Source organism: Sander lucioperca, chromosome 13 (genome assembly GCF_008315115.2).
Source record: "Sander lucioperca isolate FBNREF2018 chromosome 13, SLUC_FBN_1.2, whole genome shotgun sequence".
Lineage (NCBI taxonomy): Eukaryota > Metazoa > Chordata > Actinopteri > Perciformes > Percidae > Sander > Sander lucioperca.
The window spans coordinates 26,994,768-27,009,065 of NC_050185.1; the positions used below are offsets into that span (position 1 = coordinate 26,994,768).

A 14,298-nucleotide genomic window follows, 5' to 3' on the forward strand; every position below is an offset into this window, starting at 1 on the left:
CCCAGGACCCTGCTGAGGTGGGCGAGGTGGAGGTGATGCACAGTGGCTGTAGCTGTAGGGAGGTGTCGTGGAGGATGGTGTCAGGACTGTCCTTTTGTCTTTCAAATCGACAGTAGTACTCGTTCAGGTCGTTGGCTAGGTGTCGGTCATTGAAGGAGTGGGGGGTTTTAGGCTTGAAGTTGGTGATCTGCCTAAGTCCTTTCCAGACAGTCGCAGAGTCATTAGCTGAGAACTGGCGTTGGAGCTTCTCAGAGTACAGATGTTTAGCCTCCTTCACTGCCTTGCTAAACTTGAACTTCGACTCTTTAAATCTGTCTTTGTCCCCACTCCTGAACGAGTCTTCCTTAGCCAGCCTTAACCTTCTGAGTTTGGCTGTGAACCAGGGTTTGTCATTGTTGTAACTCAACCTGGTGCTTGATGGAACACAGCAGTCCTCACAGAAGCTGATGTATGACGTCACAGCCTCTGTGTACTCATCCAGACTGTTGGTAGCAGTCCTGAAACACATCCCAGTCAGTAGAGTCCAAGCACGTCTGGAGATCCTCCACAGCCTCACTGGTCCACTTCCTTGATGTCCTCGCTACAGGTTTGCAGAGCTTTAGTTTCTGCCTGTAGGCGGGGATCAGGTGGACCATGACGTGGTCAGAGTGCCCCAGTGCAGCACGGGGGACGGCGTGATAAGCATCCCTGACTGTGGTGTAACAGTGATCCAGAATGTTCTCCTCTCTGGTCGGGCATTTAATATGTTGTCTGTATTTAGGGAGTTCATGAGTGAGGTTCCCTTTATTAAAGTCACCAAGGACAATAACTAGGGATTCCGGGTTGGTCCGCTCCACACACAGTATCTGGTCGGCAAGCATGCGCTGTGCGTCCTGCACGTTGGCCTGCGGTGAGATGTAAACACCGACCAGAATGAATGAATGGAACTCACGGGGTGAATAAAAAGGCTTACAGTTTATGGTGAAATACTCCAGGTCAGGAGAACAATGCTGCTGGATCACTGTCACGTTGTTGCACCAACCGCTGTTGATGTAGAAACAGATTCCTCCACCTTTAGTTTTGCCAGAGAGGTCCGTGTCTCTGTCCGCTCTGAAAAGCTGGAAGCCTGCCAGCTGCAGTGCAGAGTCCGGTATTAATCCACAGAGCCACGTCTCCGTGAAGTACAAAACAGCAGATGAAGAAAAGTCCCTGTTTCCCCCCAACAGCAGTTGTAATTCCTCCACTTTGTTGGGCAGAGAGCGCACATTAGAGAGGAATATTCCAGGTAACGGTGTGCGTGATCCTCGCTGGCGGAGATGCACCAGCGCACCGGCCTGTTTCCCTCTCCTCCGGCGTTTCGCTGCGTGAGCAAAGGTGAGCGCACCTTTGACCAGAATGTCCAAAATTTCCAGTGAAGGGAGAAGAAAAGTGGGAAATAAGTCTGATGGTGTTGTTGCCCTGAAGTTCACGAGCTCTTCACTTGTGAATGAGATACGGGTACCATGTTCACCTCCTATCAGCCAAATATCCATCCATTCTTCATCCGCTTATCCGGGGGTCGGGTCGCGGGGGCAGCAGCTCCAGCATGGGACCCCAAACTTCCCTTTCCCGAGCCACATTAACCAGCTCCGACTGGGGGATCCCGAGGCGTTCCCAGGCCAGGTTGGAGATATACGTCAGGACGTCCCTCCACCTAGTCCTGGGTCTTCCCTGAGGCCTCCTCCCAGCTGGACGTCCCTCCACCTAGTCCTGGGTCTTCCCTGAGGCCTCCTCCCAGCTGGACGTCCCTCCACCTTGTCCTGGGTCTTCCCCGAGGCCTCCTCCCAGCTGGACATCCCTCCACCTAGTCCTGGGTCTTCCCCGAGGCCTCCTCCCAGCTGGACGTGCCACCACCTAGTCCTGGGTCTTCCCCGAGACCTCCTCCCAGCTGGACGTCCCTCCACCTAGTCCTGGGTCTTCCCCGAGGCCTCCTCCCAGCTGGACGTCCCTCCACCTAGTCCTGGGTCTTCCCCGAGGCCTCCTCCCAGCTGGACGTGCCTGGAACACCTCCCTAGGGAGGCGCCTAGGGGGCATCCTTACCAGATGCTGAACCACCTCAACTGGCTCCTTTCGATGCAAAGGATAAGCTGCTGTTCTCAAGGTTCCTCACGCATGACTGAGCTTTTCACCCTATCTCTAAGGGAGACGCCAGCCATCCTCCTGAGAAAACCCATTTTGGTCACTTGTACCCTGGATCTCGTTCTTTTGGTCATGACCCAGCCTTTAAAGATTTGACTATATGCTTATTCAGTAGACCATTTAGTGTTCTGCACAATCCCAGACTTTCATATTGCATGCTTGTTTACATGGAAAGCAAAACAGCCTATAATGGCATATGTCTATATCTACATATGTCTACGTCTACAATCATAACCAGGAGATATCTCAAGATACTTTACAGATAGAGTAGGTCTAGACCACACTCTATAATTTACAAAGACCCAACAATTCCAGTAATTCCCCCAAGAGGAAGCATTTAGTGCAACAGTGGTGAGGAAAACGTGTATCCCAGTTAAGAGTTTGTGTGACATCAGAAAGTATTTCATGAGTGTGTTTTCATTAGAGTAAAGACACAGACATAGTTTTAGGTGAGCTGAGCTGTTGAACCGGTTCTGAGACTCACTCAGTCTGGGCAGTAAGATAACAGTCTGTCACTGGAGACATCCACACACCTCTCCTCCAACTGTATGTCAACAACAGACCAAACCAGCACAGACAGGAAATAACAGTGCTGCAAGAAAATACCTGATTCTCATCACACAGCGTTGCTAATTCACTCACTGATTATTCTGAAACTCTTTCTAGACTTACTGCCTTGTCAACTCTTGTACATGTTCCAACTGTTGGTTTCCAGCTCGGAGTACAGATAAAATTAACTTCAGAAGGTTTTTTTAGTTTATAAATGTTATTTGTAAATGTTGAAATTGCCCAGAGTTATGATTCATGGGTTCATCTTCTTCCCCTAAAGAAATGAAGTCTGACCCTGAAACTGCAGATCAACAGCACTCTTACTCTGTCCTGTCAAAGAATACGCCCAACAGGGCAAACTCAAAGTTTGATTGGCTAAAGAATATGCCCATCAACAACATTGTCCCTATTTGCATGAAGAGCAGAGGGACTGTTTTTTTTTTGTTTTTTTTTTAAATATATATGACATTAACAAATAAATAGACAGTATATACGGGTTTGTGTGTTTGTGGTAAGTGTGTTTATTATCCATCAGCAGCCTGTAGTCTGAGCTGTCTGACTGGTAACAGTTGATGGTTGGATATGATTGGATGATGCAGGTCATGTGATCATGTCCTCTGGTTTTTAGAGCAGCTCTCAGTGAGACTGAGTCAGTGTTTGTTAAGAGAACAGAGGAGCATGGCTTCATCCTTTCTCAGAGTGTCCCTGCTCTTCATCAGCCTCTACACAGCAGGTAGGATCAATACTCCGATCACTGATCAATACACACTTTATACTGTTTATACTTCATCAGCCTCTACACAGCAGGTAGGATCAATACTCCGATCACTGATCAATACACACTTTATACTGTTTATACTTCATCAGCCTCTACACAGCAGGTAGGATCAATACTCTGATCACTGATCAATACACACTTTATACTGTTTATACTTCATCAGCCTCTACACAGCAGGTAGGATCAATACTCTGATCACTGATCAATACTCTGATTTATCACTGACTGATTCTGTTTTTTAATACTTCAGATGGATTTCGGCATTATCATCTGGACCGTTGTGTGTTTAACTCCTCTGATTTGAACGACATTGAGTACAGCAGGTCTGTATATTACAACAAGGTGGAGTACTTCAGGTTCAGCAGCAGTTTGGGGAAGTTTGTTGGATACACTGAGTACGGTGTGATGCAGGCTAATTACTGGAACAGGCAGACTTCATATCTGGCTGGAATGAGAGCTACGAAGGTGAGGTACTGCAAACCCACCATTGATGTTGACTACCAGCATGTTCTGACTAAATCAGGTGAGTTAGTATTTCTGTAACATCCAACACCATCACATCCATCTCACGGCAGTTTGTGAAATTGTCACGTCATTTTTAATCTATTGATTTGTGTACACGGACACGATTATCTCATTTTTTTCGTGGTGGTCAGCACGAAATGGGAAGCATCAAGAATGGGAAAGGTGCAAGCGAGGCTACGGTTGGGTGAAAAGAAGAAGGAAGGAAAGCAAACGTGACTCGCGGGAAAAGAGCCCCGGTCGCTGAGGGACGTGACACAACAATGGATGGTTAAAGTGCGTCTCTGGTGCTTCCACACGTATACACACTTGTTAAAAAACCATCTATGCTGTTTTGAGCGAGATACGGTTTCTGAATGTGTCCTGCCTTCAGTCTCTGGGTGAGCTGGTCAAAATCTGCACGGCTTTCTACGTCACTAGCCGAGACGAGGGGGCTAGGGGGCAAACCGTTAGCATGCTAGCTCGTTCTCAATGGCAAAACACACACAAATTCACCCTAATCTACAAAATAAATTGTATAGAACTACTTCCATGTCCCTGTTCTGCAGGTATTTCACACAAAGTTTGGAAAAGAAGAAGGAAAAGACGAACAGGGAAAGCAAACGTGACTAGCGAGAAACCATACAACAACGGACGGGGAAAGGAACCGTCACACGCGGGACCAGATCCCCGGTCTCCGGGGTGAGAGTCCTGCGTTGTTTGATCCATCCTCCACCCCAACCAACCTCCCTGCATACTCCTCGCTACCGTTAGCGTGCTGTGATCACGAAAGATGCTTCCCATTGAAATACATTAGTTTAAAATTTGTGCTCTCCACCACAAAAAAACAACATAATTGTGTCTGTGTCAAGAATCAATAGATTAAATAACGTGACCATTTCAAAAACTGCCATGAGACTGTGTTGTCTCATCATCATCTGATTTATTAATTCACTGAATCATCATCAACTCATCTACTGACTCATCTGACTGATAGTTTATAATAATCATATTTATTTAAAGTTTCAGCAGGAAATGAGATGGTGAATTCATTCTGAACAGTTTGCTTTATGAATATTTAACTATTAGATATTATTTAAATACAATTAATTACTTATTTAAATCAAAAACTGCATCAAACAAATACAAAACTATAATCTGTTGTAATAAATTAATATTTTATGAATGAATGATTTTAATGTTTAAATCAAAGCACCACCTGCTGGTTTAACCCTGGTACTGCAGCTACTGATAATACATTATGATTAAGGGCCGAGCATAACGTGTTAATTTTTCTCATCAAGCTGCCACTTCCTCCTAACACATCCTGCTGCTGCAGGCTGCAGCATAATGGAGAAACACAGCAGCAATAACTCTGAATGGAGCTTTTTATTTTCCAAAACTCCCGGACGGCTCGAAAGCCATATGCACGTTGTGTAAAGCCAAATTAAAATATCACCGACGCGCGTCAAGCTTGAGCTACCACCTACGAGCTAATTAACATGACTCAGGTTGATGCTAGCGGGCTCAGGCAAAGCAATATTTTGGAGAGTGCTACTTGCCGACCTGTGGATGAAACCAAATCCAAAAGAATTACTACAGCTCTTGCGAAATGGGTGGCAACTAACTGCAGACGTGTCAGGATCATAGAAGACTCGGATTTTAAAGACGTACTACGGTTGGCATGTTCTGACCTGTCTTATTTTTTTTTTTTGGTTTTGAGGGGGGTTTAGGTGTGACGCAACGAGAAGCGACTGTTCATTCTAAACAGCATGGCGGCTTCCACGGATGAGATCAGCGTAGCTATCGCGCAAGTTTTATCAGAATTAGAAAGTATTCCTTCATTGAAAGAAGAGCAAAAAACGGCACTGGAGGCTTTTCTCGGAGGAAAAGATGTTGTTGCTCTTCTCCCGACTGATTTCGGAAAGAGTTTGATATATCGTCGATCTGATTGGTTGATTTGGCCCGTCTATCACCAACGGTGGTGATGGACAGATGGTTTATCCAATCAGCTAACCAGTATTTTCACCCCTTCCCAAAAGTTCTCCAACGGAAAGTTCCCAGATGGATATGCCGAGCAAATGCCAAGCAATCCATCTGGTGGAGTCAGGTTAGATCTCTGCAGCTTCACTCAGAAAACATTTAAACAAAAGAAGAAACAGGTTGTAGAAACATTACAGGTTAGAGTTTGATTTTAGACTCTAGATTTACTTTCACACTTTACAAGTTTATAATCATTCACTCATATTGAAATGTTATTGTGTGATATCTGACTTAATTAAAGCCATGTTCCTGTTTGAAAATGATTTACTGCCAAACTGAGAACTGCTCTAAATAATAATGTTCAGTATGTTTCAAAATGTATTTTAATGTCCTGATTTGATCTCATTTCTACTGTTAATGGTAGTTTTTATAATGGTGGATTCTCCCAGAATGCTCCTGTGAAATCTGTCAAAGTCAACCATCAAAACCAGTGGGTGGGACATAACTGAAATGCACCAATCAGAGGACACCATTTCACTGCTCTGGTTTCTGAAGGGTTGTCGGCCGAGTGGAATTTAATGAAGGGACATAAATAAATCATTTTATGGATATTTTTTGTGTTTCAGCCAAGCCGTATGTCAGACTAGACTCTACGGCGCCCTTTGGTGGTAAACATCCGGCCATGTTGGTCTGCAGCGTCTATGACTTCTACCCCAAACAGATCAGAGTGAGCTGGATCAGAGACGGAAAGGAAGTCACCTCTGATGTCACTTCCACTGATGAGCTGGCAGACGGTGATTGGTACTACCAGATCCACTCTTACCTGGAGTACACGCCCAGGTGAGTCACCTCCAGGTCCAGTTACGTCCAGGTTCTGGTTCAGGTTCTGGTCCTGGTCCAGTTACGTCCAGGTCAAGGAGAATTTTTCTAACAACAACGATAACAACAGGGTTGAGGTTGAGGTTCTGTTTTAGGTAAAGATCAATTCAGGCCCAGTAAGGTCCAGGTCCAGGTTCAGCTACAGTACGGTCCAGGTCCAGGTCTAGGTCCATGTCCAGGTTCTGGTTCTGGTTCATGTCTAGTTAGATGCAGGTTCTGGTTCTCGTTCAGGTCCAGGTCCAAGGTTCTGGTCCAGTATTCTCAGTAAGAGACAGAATCTCTGATGTGCTGGTTTGTGTCAGCAGGTCTGGAGAGAAGATCTCCTGTATGGTGGAACACGCCAGCCTGAGAGAACCTCTGATTACTCAGTGGGGTAAATACCTGTCTGTCTCTCTCCCTGTCTGTCTGTCTGCCTGTCTGACTCGCTACCTGTCTGTCTGTCTGTCTCCCTCTCTGTCTCTCTACCTGTCTGAATCTCTATCTGTCTGTCTCTCTTCCTGTCTGTCTCTCTCTATCTATCTCCCTGTCTCTCTACCTGCCTGTCCCGCTGCCTGTCTGTCTCTCTACCTGTATGTCTCTCTCCCTGTCTGACTCTCTACCTGTCTGACTCTCTCCCTGTCTGACTCTCTACCTGTCTGACTCTCTCTCTCTACCTGTCTGTCTCCTCATCTGTCTCTCTGTCTGCTCCCTTGTCTGACTTTCTACTTGTCTGTCTCTCTCTATCTCTCTCTCCCTGTCTGTCTCTCTCTCTGCCTGTCTGACTCTCCCAGTCTGACTCTAGTATTACAGCTGAACATCTTAAACTTGCCAGTAAGAAACTCTGCCCTGTGTTTTTTTGTTCATGGAGCGTTACCTGATTCTATGCTCTCTGTTGTGCTAGTACCAGTTATTAAAGATAAAGTGGGGAAGCTGAACAGCTCAGATAATTACAGGCCAATAGCTCTGGCCAGTGTTATGTCCAAAATGCTGGAGACAGTTCTGTTGTGTAGACTTGAAAGGTACGTCCTGTCTACCGATAACCAATTTGGTTTTAAAAGAAAGCATTGATTTATGTATTTTTGCATTAAAGGAAATTTTAGAAAAATATAATTCCACAACATTGAACATTGTGCAATTCCACAATTCCACAATGTTCATGTGCTTCATTGATGCTTCTAAAGCATTCGATCGTGCTAATCATGAGAAATTATTTTTTAAATTGTCTAAAAGTGGGGTCCCTGGTTCTTTAATAAGAATCTTGGTTTATTGGTACTCACATCAGACAATGAGAGTGAGATGGGGGAATGTAACATCTGTTCCCTTCCAAGTGACCAATGGTGTCCGCCAGAGCGGACTTCTGTCTCCTTTTCTTTTTAATGTGTATATGAATGACTTGTCTTTAACTTTAAATGCATGTGGTACAGGTTGTTGGGTTGGTGACTCACTAATTAATCACCTTATGTACGCAGATGATTTGGTCATTTTTAGCCCATATAGTGCTGGTCTCCAACAGCTTCTGAGAATATGCACACAGTATGGTGCTGATTTTGATATAAAATACAATGCCAAAAAGAGTAAGATCATGATTATCAGGAGTAGAGAAGACAGACAGTCAACCTTCCCTGACTTCTGTCTGTCTGGCACTGCACTTAGGGTGTGCAGTCAGATTACATATTTGGGCCATATTATTGCAAATGAAGTGTCTGATGATAAGGATATCTATAGGCAGCGTCGGAAGCTGTATGCTCAAGCGAACATGTTGTGTCGTAAGTTTAGCATGTGCTCTGTATCTGTGAAGATCTCACTCTTCAGAGCGTATAGTACACCTTTGTATACTGCCTACCTGTGGTGTCGTTATAAGCAAGGCAGCATTAGAAAACTCATAGTAGCTTATAATGACAGCATGAGGCTGCTGCTGAGAGCTCCAAGAAGCTCCAGTGCAAGCCATATGTTGGTTAGTGTCGGGGTACCTCCCTGCTCTGCTGCTCTACGTAACCTGATGTATAGATTTATGTGTAGGTATTCTGAGTCAGAAAATGACCTGATTACTGTTTTGGCTAACCCTGTACGCAGTTAGTAGTGTCAGATTTACTTCCAGACTGTGGAACCATTGGCGAACATGTCTGTATGTCAGACACTGAACTTTGTGGAAGTTTTTGTGTTTACTATGTGTGTTTTTTTCATTGTGATATGGATCCCCCTGGGTCTGAAATAAAGTTTATATCTCTCCCTGTCTGTCTGTCTCTCTACCTGTCTGTCTCTACCTGTCTGTCTCCTAACCTCTGTCTCTCTCCCTGTCTGTCCTCAGACCCATCCATGCCTGAGTCTGAGAGGAACAAGATTGCCATCGGAGCCTCAGGACTGATCCTGGGTCTGGTCTTATCTCTGGCTGGATTCATCTACTACAAGAGGAAGGCCCGAGGTCAGAACAGAGCTCGCTGTAGATTAGTTCAGACCTCTTTACACAACATTAGACCAGTTTCACAATAGTTCCAGTCTCAGAGGAGTTCCAGACCAGGTCCAGAGTCTCAGACCAGGTCCAGAGTCTGAACACTGTTTATCTTTACTACTGCTTCTGAAACCTGTCTCTAAAAGTTCTTCTCTAAAATAACCTTGTTGTTTAGTTTAGTTTCAGACCAGTTCAGTTTGAAGGACTAATGTCCGGATGTGTTGTTGTCTCTTCTCCTTAATCCAGGACGGATTCTGGTTCCCAGTAGCTGATTCTGGACCTGGTTCTGGTCCTGTAGCTGTTTGTCAGATGGAATAAAAAGCAGCTGCTGCTTCAACCTGCTTCGTGTGTTTCAGCTCAGCAGACTGTCGGTGCTGCCAGCTGCTGGACCGACTCAACTCCTGATTCTCTGATGATCTGGACTCTGATACTCAGCTGGTCTCAACCCTGATCCAGGACTGTGGTGTTACTCTGATGGTCCTGGACCAGGTCTGAACCCTGATCCAGGACTGTGGTGTTACACTGACGGCAGGGGCGATTCTAGGGTCAGAGCTTTAGGGGTGCTGAGCACCCAATGAACCCCACTGCCAACAAAATATGTCTATTGAAAAATAACTATCATTTTAACATTGGTTCAACTAACTCCAACATCCAGATTGTTTTTCTTTTTTTTTGAGACCTTTTCAGAGCACCAGCTTAATTGTGAGAGTTCACACAGACAGCCCCCTGTAACAAACACAAAACCTTCTTCACTCAGCTGGTTTTCCTGACCGTTAACTCCATGTGCAGAGAGAGAGAGAGAGAGAGAGAGAGAGAGAGAGAGAGAGAGAGAGAGACAGAGAGAGAGAGAGAGAGAGAGAGAGAGAGAGAGAGAGACAGAGAGAGAGAGAGAGAGAGATGCTATGAGTTCAGGAGTTAAACCTGGTTCAGGTTAAATCCTCTGTGTGTGAGGAATGAATAAATACAGCAAAAGAAAAACATTAAACTTTCTTTTATTGTCTAGTTTGATAGTCAGCCACAACTGAAAAATAACAGATATAAATCTAGGAATGAATAACAATTCATTTAAAAAGCCACAGTGAGTGTTTTCACACATAGGCCTACTGGTAGTATACAGTGATATGTTTGTTTTTTCACTCTGGTCCAAACGCCAGGGCCAGAGTGATAGAGAAAGACTATGGCTCTGGCCAGGGCTTCATGTTTCCATGACGACTGACCAGAAAAGACGCACGTGATGTGCGTTGCTATGGTACTGATAAACAAACCTGCTAATGCTAATTGGTTAGCTAGCAACAGACACCGAACTATTGACATTATACCGCTATATCACATTTAACCGACGTGACATGTCAACGTCCTGGGCAACTTTTTTCCACGCAGCAGCCTCTCTATTTATATCTGTATAAGAGAGGTCAGAGAGAATCGTACATTCAGACACTTATCAGTCGTTCTAGTCTCTCTGCCTTTTCAACGGTGTAGTACGACGTCCGCTGGGGGCGTATTGCGTATTACGGAGCGGATTTCAACTGCCAGTGTGAAGGCGGCGTTATTATAGGTGTACACGTGATTCAGGTACTCACCGATATGGTTTGTGAGACACAGCTTTGGAGCAACTTAGTTGATTCACAACACTACATAACGGGTTCTCACTCTGCGTGTGTTTCGCGCTGGATGACGGTCGTGCTGAGCGATGCAGGTACAGACGAGAAGTAGAAGAAGAAAAGAGGATGATACCATTTGCTAAGCGGGGATGTTTTCATTTTCATCCTTAACACATACATTTTAAACCACAAACTACGGAGTATGTTTTGGACATTATTTAACCTTGTCAAAGACGAACAAAAATGTTAGAATAACAACATTTCTTACTCCAAGTTTTAGGGGTGCTGAGCCCCTTTTTAGGGGTGCTTCAGCACCCCTAAAAAGGGGCTAGCCTCGCCCTTGACTGACGGTCATGGACCAGGTCTGAACCCTGATCCAGGACTGTGGTGTTACTCTGACGGTCTTGGACCAGGTTTAGTCTGGACTCTGGTGTATCACAGCTGGATCTGATTCTTTACTGTGTGAAATCAATATTTTACAGCCACTTATATCCACAAACTTAATAACTCTGGTCTTTAAATCAAATTTAATCCAGTTATTTGAATGATTTGGGGGCTGGCAGGTTGTGTGATTGTTAGATTTATATATTTTTACTGGAGTGAAACATTTTCTAACCCTAAAAAACTGATCAGAAACTCTCTGACACACTGTGGATTTATTGATCAGATAAACTGGAAGTATCTTATCTATAAAGATCAATGTCTCATAACAACTTATTCACCCAGTAAGCGATAATGTAGAGCAAGGCGGTCATTATATCATATATATATATATATATATATATATCTCAGTAGCTTCTGCATGTTGTACATGGACGGGCATCCTTTGCAATCCCGGCCACCAGGCACTTGCTGACGAGCCCTCCATCTGGGTCTGGCTCCAGATGGAGGCCCTGGGCTTCCTCCGGGCCGGGTCACTCTTCCTCTTCCTTGTTGACTCATAGGTTTTTTTTTAACCATTCTTAGTCCGGCCCATCGCCTGAGACCATGTTGCACCCTACCAGGAGCACCAGGCTCCAGATAACACAGCCAACCAAGATAAGGTGATGGTTCTCAGAGAGGAACAGTAAAGCTAAATAAATAAGACTAAAGTAAGAATCAAACTGATCAAATTTCTTGGACAGTTTGACCTTTAACTTGTTGTACTGCAGCTCTCAACTCTATCAAGTTCAAATTCATTCATATAGCACGTTTAAAAACAACCATAGCTTACCAAAGTGCTTAACAAGCTAAAAAAACAAAATGGATAATATACACAAACAATAAACAATACAAAATAACCAACAGTACAGAAAGGACAAGGTGTCAAAGCTCAAGTTGAATTGAAAGCCAACGAATAGAAGTGGGTCTTCAGCAAGGACTTGAATGTTTCAGCGGTTGAATGGTCCGAGCATTTCTTTTATGATTAGGTTACTAGGTAAGAGAGAAGGGGGAATGTAACTGGCTCAAACTGCTCAAGACAGCTGGGCATAAAGAAGAACAAAGGGGTCACTGGTAAAAGCAGTGGGTGGCAAACTCAGACCAGCAATTTTATCAATGACATGTTTCAGGAAGTTTCCACATAACAATGTGGACGGCAGAGCACAGTCAGTTTCACAAGGGTTGAGAGAGTTAAAAACTTTAAAAAGAACTATTTATGCAATGCATGTCTGAAAGAGCGGTATGTATATATATATATATATATATATATATATATATATATATATATATATATAGATATAGATATAGATATCATTCAGCCACGGTTCTGAAAGTGCTTTAGTGTGTTTCTTACTCTGAGGAGCAAAAGAGTCCAATATCTCAGTACAGGTACAGTCAAAGAGGTTGGTGAGTTCCTCAACATTAATATTACAATCTTTGTGATTGTACAACACTGAGTCAAAGCAGCAGAAAACTGTGAAGCAGTTAAAGGGTTAACTGCACACACACAGCGTGTGGGAGCAACGGTGGAAACGTCCGAGCAGGAGACAACCACAGTAAATAAGACGATGATCTGAAAAACATGTGTTGCATATTTCACTGATAGCTACACATAAACCATATGACATCACAAGGTCCAAAGTATGTCCTTTTTCATGTTAACATGTTAAGAGTTTTATTTTTAAATTCTGTGTCTGCGTGGTGATTAGTTCACAAAATTGTTCACATTTATGAAGTGTGTGTGTGTGTGTGTGTGTGTGTGTGTATTGGGGGAGAGGTAAGGATTTTGACTGCATAGCTTTGTTGGAATGGGGGTTGGTTTTAGGAAGGGGGAACGATTGAGCACATGATAGTTTTTATTGTAAATTAGGTGTGACTGTGGTTGTAAAATTGTATATTTTGATGTTTTTTGTATTTCACTTTTTAATTGTTTTATTAACCTGTCAAGGGACTCCGGGCGGAAAATAGCACTGGTGCTACAACCTGGTACAATGCATCTCTCCTGTTCTTACACAAGGTTAATGTTGTGCATTGTCCCTGATTAAATAAATACAATTCAAAATGTCTACTAACATGTTATCAGACCATGAAGTGAAGAGTTGGAGATGAGACTGTAAATATGTAATCATGAAACTTTGAGCAAACAAGGGCCCTAATATTAATGTTCAAACCGTTAATAATAGAACATTATTTTTAAGAATATTACAGGCTGACAGTTGATCCACAGAGCCTAACAGTAAGTAATTTATCATCTTTGGTAAATCAAAATTAAAAGTAACAAATACACAGACACTGACTACAGACATGTGTGGTGGAAGTTTTCGTGAGCAGCAGGTGTTAGAGGTTTGGAAGAAAATAGAATTGTGAAACAAATAAAGACAGTCTTAGACTAAACCAAGTTAGGTTTTTGTATTTTATTATAAACTTGCAAGTTTACAGGAAGCACACAGTTCACAAAAGGCACGCAGCACAAGTGTGAAAAGTCTCTTCAAATGAGTGAACACAATCACTGAGCTAATATTCACAAATTGAAGAAGGGAGTGATAGCCACACATGGTCTGGTCTAAACATGACTTTGCATTTTGTTACAGGCATATCCATGAGTCAGCACACAATCTAAATCATAAGTGACACCCTGGAGCTTTCGCCCCACTATCACCCTAAGTCACATACCCTGTACATCTTGGACTGGCAATCTGTCATCATGTCTGTGTGTTACAGTTCACGTGAGCAGCAGCAGCCTGTCTCTACCTGGACTGTGATGACATCATGTCATCTCTGCTCTCTGATTGGCTGCTCAGAGTGTAAGAGATCAGCTGCTGCTGGAGTTTCTGTCAGTTGTCCTCAGACTGTTGTTCAGGTCTATAGAGAGACTCAGACAGGTTCAGGTCTACAGAGAGACTCAGGCAGGTTCAGGTCTACAGAGAGACTCAGGCAGGTTCAGGTCTACAGAGAGACTCAGGCAGGTTCAGGTCTACAGAGAGACTCAGGCAGGTTCAGGT

The 14,298-nt window shown here is 43.8% G+C and overlaps 1 protein-coding gene and 1 pseudogene across 1 annotated transcript in view; one reads left to right on the forward strand and one right to left on the reverse strand.

Annotated features, from left to right (window-relative positions):
* Positions 1-14,298, reverse strand: part of LOC116063573 (complement C1q-like protein 2) — a 417,866-nt gene that overhangs the window by 318,264 nt on the left and 85,304 nt on the right. The window lies entirely within an intron of this gene.
* On the forward strand, positions 3,322-9,633 carry LOC116063575 (annotated as a pseudogene).